Here is a 7,906-nt window from a genome sequence, read left to right on the forward strand (position 1 = left end):
TTGGAGTACGTCTCAGATTTTCCCTCTAACCCCACCCACCCCCGAATCCCCCCAAGAATGTCCGCTAACATGGTGCGCTTCGGAAATGAAATAGCTGGGTGTGAGGATATCCCGCCATAGGGAAGAGACACTGAGGGCAAACTATGGAGTCACCTTAGAATCCATCACAAATCTAATAATTGGTTGGATAGCAATGGTGCTCTCCCTGGCAAGCAGAGTCTCACTGATAAAAATGGTAATTCTACCCAAATTACTTTATTTTTTCATCACCATACCATCCAGGCCGCTCTTCTTTAGCGCAATTAAAACGCAGCTTATCAGATTGGCGTGGGGAGGAAAAGAACCCCGTATAAGCAGGCAGACACTGACGCTTCCTTTCTCACAAGGAGGGTTTGAAGCACTAAACATTGAATTATACTTTCTTTGCTCCCAGGCACACAATGTAATACATTAGCTTCATCCGCCGCCATTTAAGCCTCACCTAGCTATCGAATAGGGTTACATGACGCCATTGCCATCAGAAGCTTATTTAGGCTCAGAGACCCCAGTGAGAGACGCCACATATTCAACAGTAGCATGCACGGGCCTCGCCTGAAGGCGACTGTTCAAACAAGCATTAAAAATGCAATAGGTCTCGCCTTTCATTAAGTTAAAGCCATTTGCTTTGCTATACAATACCATTAGGAAAGCAAATGTCTTTAACTTAATCAAGGCGAGACTTATTGCATTTTCAATGCTTGTTCCCATTGCACCCACCCCACCCGTACCCTTGTGTGTCTCTCTGCCCACCCTCAATCCCCTTTTTCCACACTAAAGCCTCACCCTTCTCTTGTGAGATGGTTACATTTTTCTGCCTTGGGAGTCCAAGCCACCTTGGCTGGTCGCTCAGTCCTTTTCAAAGTTCTCCAGGCATACGTAGTCCTTGGCTGCTTGTCTGTGCTGGTAGGGCTTTTGTGTAATGTAACTTAAGTGAACTGCATCTTACCCCTTGTATACAGTGCTGACCATATTCAGGGTAAGTACAGGGTGAGCCCAAGGGTTTCGGAGCAGGTTCCTTCTGCCTTACCCTCTCAGACAGCCTGTTTCCCTCAGTTTAGTCCGGTTAGTTACTTTCTGGTCCTGTGGGTTTCTGTGGTGAATGTCCGCGTCCACAACTTCTCTGAAGGAGCATAGTGGGCCCAACAACCCCTTGGCGTGGAAGGGAGAGGCATGCCCCTGCAGAGCCTCTAAGTGCAGCTTGGGCCCAGCCTGTTGGAGAACCGGGCAGACGCCAACCCTGTAAAATATTCATGCCCGGCGTCCGTAATGACAGCTTTGTTAGTGATAATACGACCGAGCCGAGGCTCCGTTAACCCGTGGTGCGCAGCCAAATATTTTATGGAAAGTTGTTGCCACAATGCACCGCCTGTTCACTTTAACTCGCGATTATACGGTAACATTATTTTGTTATCGTTCCCTTTCAGGGTATTGGTTATTATAATGGCACTATTTTCTGTCATACTGGGAGCTGGTAATTGAGCGGACAGTCAGTCCCGTCTCCCTACCCATCCCGCTCCGTCACTAGGTCGAGGCTTTAAACTAAACTAAACAAGTTGTGTGCAAGATTCTCTGGCTGGTTTAATAAGGCACTGCCGGCGCCCGACACAACCCACTGAACGGGACAAAAGCAAGTTCAAACAAAGATGGCATTGGCGTGCAGTCTACTATTTGAAAGCATCGGCCACTCGAAGAGTCTGTTTGTTTCCGCCACACACTGTTCCACTCAGTGCTTTCTGTACTTTTATAGACACACATTTTTGTGCGGTGCCATATCCAGTCTTTAAGCCACGCACCCCCCCCCAACAAGGCCTAAAAGACACTGGGGCTGAGGTGACAACACCTGGCTGCTAGGAAGGCTGCTTCTCTTATCCCCCTCCCAGCCCACAATAGCCTGAGGTGTGAATGGCACAAAGGCCACAAATCAGCCCTCCCCGCGCGTATTCACACCCTCCTTTGTTGGCCCCATAACCTAAAGACCAAAGCCCAGCAGGGGATGACACTGCTACTTCCCAGGCAGGCCCCACGAAGCAGGGGGCCAAGGCAAGAATTCCCCAAAGGCCAGAGCAACACCGGGGGCCCCAGCCTCAAATTACAGCAAGTCAGGAGAGAACCGTGATGCTGGCGTCTCATTAGAGTGCCATGGCCTGACGGGGATTAGGGAAGACTGTAAGTCTCTTGGGCAGGTTTGCAGAGGCCCAAAAAAAACGGTCCAAAAGTGCCCCTGGAGCCCTGGCCCATCGGCGAATGCCCACCTTCCCAATCCGACCCTGGCCAAAACAACGTGTTGCAGTCTTGAGGCCTCCGGGTTCTGGCCTAGCGCAGTATGTGATGGAGCGGCCTGCCTGCAGCACAGCACGGCGCCACACGGAGCGGCCGCTGTGAGACTCAGTGACTAAACTGATTCAGGTGACCTGGATGGACCCTGTGATCTGCAGGCCTTTTAAGATCAACTGAGCAGCATTAAGGAGGGTAAAAGAGACAGCACTCGTATAAGCGTTTAGAAATGGCAGAAGTGCGGTGTTAAAGTACTGTGTTTAAAACAATTTGGAATTATACACAGTAATGTAATGTAACACACAATATTGAGTGTCCAAAGTCTGCCCGGGCGAGATGCTTTCTAGCACCCGGACTTTCTTTGGCAATGTTCATTGTTGTCCTAGCCAGACACCAGGAGGAGCTTCTAAAGCCTGCCAGGGAGCTATATGCAAATGCCGTGTCAGACAACAACAGCTTTATAGAAAGAGAAACATTCCCAAAAGCCTCAGCCATTTCCGCATGAGTCTGAAAGAAGTGGCGACCAGAAGGAAGATAGACAGGTGTCCTATTATTTGCTGTGGGCAGCTCAGCTGGTTTCGTTTTCTCTGCTGCTTGTCTCGTTGATATGTTTTCGTTCTGGCTTAATGTTTCTCAGGTCGGTCTGCAAGATTTTCCTCAGTGGCTGGCATCGGGACACAGGGTGCCGAGATCGCCAAAGGCTACCCAGGGCCACGACCTGTCTCACGAACCCCCCACCTCCCATCCCCCCTCCACCTCTTCCAGACGTATGGGTGTGACGGCTGACATGGCAGGTACAGGAGATGAGCTGCCACTCACCATTACACATTATTTATATATTCCCGGCCCCGTGCACGGCAGCGCTGAGGCTGAGCAACTCGGTGAAAACGACAAAAGCAGGGTTGGGGAATGATAGTGTAACCAGATTGGTGTCACCCGGTGCGGTCCTCACCCCCCGCACCCCCTAGTGACGCCGCTGTCCCTTTATGAGCTATGAAAGCTCCTTTTGTTGGTGGCACCCCTCGGGCTGTTCTCAGACAGAGGCGCAACAGGAGACACTCTGCTGCCTTTGTCCAGCGAATGCGGGGTGTGGGCTTCTCTCTGCTGTCCCGCGACCCTGCTGGCTTAAATCCGCAGCAGTGGGAGGACATTCCTCAAGGATAGTTCTTTTTTGTGCTCCTTTGGCTCCCTCAAGTGGCCAAGCGGAGCAACAAATATGTAAAAAAAAATCAGTGACACTCGAAATATGTAAAAAAACAGTGACACTCGGTTTAAACCAGGTCACCTTATTTTCAATCGGTAGGGTATTATCGTTTACATTCGGTTTAAACCGAATTCCGAACAGCCTAATGATACAGAACGCCCTTATACCTAAGACCAGCACTGCTTGGATGATACAGAGCGCACTCATAGCTAAGATCAGCGCTGCCTGTCTGAATGATACAGAGCATCCCCAGAGGTAAGACCGGCGCTGCCTGGATGATACAGAGCGTCTCATAGCTAAGACCAGCGTTGCCTGTATGATACAGAGCGCACTTATAGGTAAGACCAGTGCTGCCTGGATGACACAGCCGCCCTCATAGCTAAGACCAGCGCTGCCTGGATGATACAGAGCACCCTCATAGCTAAGAAGGACGCTGCCTGTAAAATACAGGGTACCCAATGCACTGCGTAGAAATACAGGGCGCCTTCATAGCTAGGCCCGGCACTGCCTGGATGATACAGAGTGCCCTCATAACAAAGATCGGCTCTGTCTGGATGATACAGAGCGCTTTCATAGCTAAGACCAGCGCTGCCTGGATGATACAGAGCACCCTCATTGCTAAGACCAGCACTGCCTGGATGATACAGAGCGCCCCACATAGCTAAGACCGGCACTGCTTGGATGACACAGCGAGCGCTCTAAGCTAAGACCAGCGCTGCCTGGATGACACAGAGCGTATCATAGCTAAGACCAGCACTGCCTGCATGATATAGAGCACACTGGGCTAAAACTAGAGCTGGCTAGATGATAGAGAGCGCCCAGATGGCTAAGACCGACTCTGCCTGGATGATACAGAGCACCCTAATAGATAAGCCCAGCACTGCCTGATGATACAGAGTGGCCTCATAGCTAAGACTGGCACTGCCTGGATATTACAGAGCACCCTCATAGCTAAGAAAAGCGCTGCATTGATAATGCAGAGCGCCCTTATAGCTAAGACCAGCACTGCCTGAATAATACAAAGCGTCCTCATAGCTAAGACCAGAGCTGCCTGGATGATACAATGCGCACTCAAAGCAAAGACCAGCGCTGCCTGAATGATTCAGAGCGCACTCATAGCTAAGACCAGCGCTGCCTGGATGATACAGAGTGCCCTCATAGCTAAGACCAGCACTGCTTGGATGATACAGAGCGCCTCATAGCTAAGACCGGCACTGCCTGGATATTACAGAGTGCCCTCATAGCTAAGAAAAGCAATTTGTGGATGATACAGAGCGCCCTCATAGCTAAGACCAGCACTGCCTGAATGATGCAAAGCACTCTCATAGCTAGTACTAACGCTGCCTGGATGATACAGAGCATCTTCATAGCTAAGACCGGCCTGTCTGGATGAAGCAAAGCGACCCCAGAGCTAAGTCCAGCGTTGCCTGGATGATACAGAGCGCCCTCATAGCTAAGAACGGTGCTGGCTGGATAATACAAGGCGCCCTCATAGCTAAGACCAGCGCTGCCTGAATGAAACAGAACGCCCGTATAACCAAGACAAACACTGTTTGGAAGATACAAAGCACCTTCATAGCTTAGGCTAGCGCTGCCTGGATGATACAGAGCGCCCTCATAGCTAAGAGCAGCGCTGCCTGGATGGAACAGAGCGCCCTCATAGCTAAGACCGGACGGTCTGGCTGAAACAAAGCGACCTCAGAGCTAAGACCAGAGTTGCCTGGATGATACAGAGTGCCCTCATAGCTAAGACCGGCGCTGCCTGGATGATACAGATCGCCCTCATAGCTAAGACCAGCGCTGCCTGGATGATACAGAGCGCCCTCATAGCTAAGACCGGTGCTGCCTGGATAATACAAGGCGCCCTCATAGCTAAGACCAGCGCTGCCTGAATGAAACAGAACGCCCTTATAGCAAAGACAAGCACTGTTTGGAAGATACAAAGCATCTTCATAGCTTAGGCTAGCGCTGCCTGGATGATACAGAGCACACTCATAGCTAAGACCAGCACTGCCTGGATGATACAGAGCGCCCTCATAGCGAAGACCAGCGTTGCCTGGATGATACAGAGCACCCTCATAGCTAAGACCAGTGCTGCCTGGATGATACAGAGCACCCTCTGAGGAATTGAAATCCGAATCAGGCCTTGCATGTAACCTAAAGATACATATTTGTAGTTAGTGATTAGAGTGATGCACCTACTTAGTTCAGTGTGAGTGTTTTAGCCCTAACGCATCTCTGATATACAATAACCTAGGAACCGCTGTATGCCTTAAACTAGTTTTCACTCTGAAACGGGCTGACATAGATTAGCCCGACCAGCGCCATTTTGTGGCCTGCTCTGCTTATAGTTTTAGTGGAAACCTTCCATTGCTTTTCGTTCTAGCTGTTCCCTTGAGAAATAGCCTAACACATGTAACTGACTGGGTGTGAGTGTTTGATTGGTTCAGATGCTCCGTCCATCACCACCCCCTTTTGTAGCGCTTTGGCCGCCATAAGTGTGGCAGGGTATGCTGAGACATGAGTACCTTGCTCACTTTGCCACTGGATTCAAGCAAGTTGGGCTGAAGACGGCTGTAATGCCAGAAACCGGTCCTCGGAAGCTTGTTTCCGGTCCAGGGAAGGCATGGCTTTGCAGTTCGGGCTGGACTGTTCCCATGAGGCACAGGGTTAGACTGATTTGCATATAGCCATGTCTGAACTGGGGTGGCAGAGTGGGCTAAAGAACGGTGATGGATCAAACCTAGATCTTTTGACTGGGTGTGAGTGTTTAATTGGTTCAGATGCTCCGTCCATCACCACCCCCTTTTGTACCGCTTTGGCAGCCATAAGTGTGGCAGGGTATGCTCAGACGTGAGTCCCTTGCTCACTTTGCCACTGGATTCAAGCAAGCCGGGCTGAAGACGGCTGTAATGCCAGAAACCGGTCCTCGGAATCTTGTTTCCGGTCCAGGTAAGGCATGGCTTGACAGTTTGGGCTGGACTGTTCCCATGAGGCAAAGGGTCAGATTGATTTGCATATAGCCATGTCTGAACTGGGGTGGCAGAGTGGGCTAAAGAACAGTGATGGATCAAACCCAGATCTTTTGACTGGGTGTGAGTGTTTGTTTGGTTCAGATGCTCTGTCCATCACCTCCCCCCTTTGTACCGCTTTGGCCACCATAAGTGTGGCAGGGTATGCTCAGACATGAGTCCCTTGCTCACTTTGCCACTGGATTCAAGCAAGGCGGGCTGAAGACAGCTGTAATGCCAGAAACCGGTCCTCAGAAGCTTGTTTCCGGTCCAGGGAAGGCATGGCTTGGCAGTACGGGCTGGACTGTTCCCATGAGGCACAGGGTCAGACTGATTTGCATATAGCCATGTCTGAACTGGGGTGGCAGAGTGGGCTAAAGAACGGTGATGGATCAAACCCAGATCTTTTGACTCAGTGTGAGTGTTTGATTGGTTCAGATGCTCCGTCCATCACCACCCCCTTTTGTACCGCTTTGGCAGCCATAAGTGTGGCAGGGTATGCTCAGACGTGAGTCCCTTGCTCACTTTGCCACTGGATTCAAGCAAGCTGGGCTGAAGACGGCTGTAATGCCAGAAACCGGTGCTCGGAAGCTTGTTTCCGGTCCAGGGAAGGCATGGCTTGGCAGTTCGGGCTGGACTGTGTAGGAGAGTAGGGTCTGCTATCCTATGGTCACCCCAAATTTTTGCTTTTTGCTTCACTGGTTTCTGACTTAATGTGGCTGTGGGCCTGCTAATCAGACCCACAGCCTGCTGTTCTCTCTCTAAATTACTGCCAATGCACTCTAGGTGCATTACGAATTGGAACTGGTTCACCTTATGAGCCCCTGTAATAGTGCACCCTAGGTGCCCAGGGCATAGGTGTATCCAAGGCCTACCAGGGGCTGCAGCACGTATTGTGCCACCCCTGGCCTGGCCTCCATATTTGACACAACTGGCTGATCACTCAGCTGGGGTAAGTCGGTGTAACCACCTCTTTCTTAGGTACAGTATGTCTGTGCCTAACCCTAAACTGGACACATATGTTCCTATCAGCCACTCCTATGGAAGGCCTCATCAATCCTGGAGGCAGAGTGCTTGGAAATATGTGAGATGGTGCTCTAGCATGAGCTGAGCCTGTCTGCAGCTGTCGGGAACAACTCCCTAAGCTGTTCCGGGATATTGCCATACCATATACTCTTAAGTGCATTATAATCCTCGCGGTTAAATGCTATCTTTGGTTTGGCTTTATCAAAACATGTCGAGTAAGGTGTCATACGAATTGGAATACTATTCCCTCGCCAATTCTGGCGACGGGGATAGCATTCCACCCTTCTAGAGGGACACGACATGTGTGTAGCCGTAACCCCGGTTAAAGTTAAACAGAGCCTCAGCTTCACAA

This window comes from Lissotriton vulgaris, unplaced genomic scaffold (genome assembly GCF_964263255.1).
Source record: "Lissotriton vulgaris unplaced genomic scaffold, aLisVul1.2 SCAFFOLD_3578, whole genome shotgun sequence".
Taxonomy (NCBI): Eukaryota; Metazoa; Chordata; class Amphibia; order Caudata; family Salamandridae; genus Lissotriton; species Lissotriton vulgaris.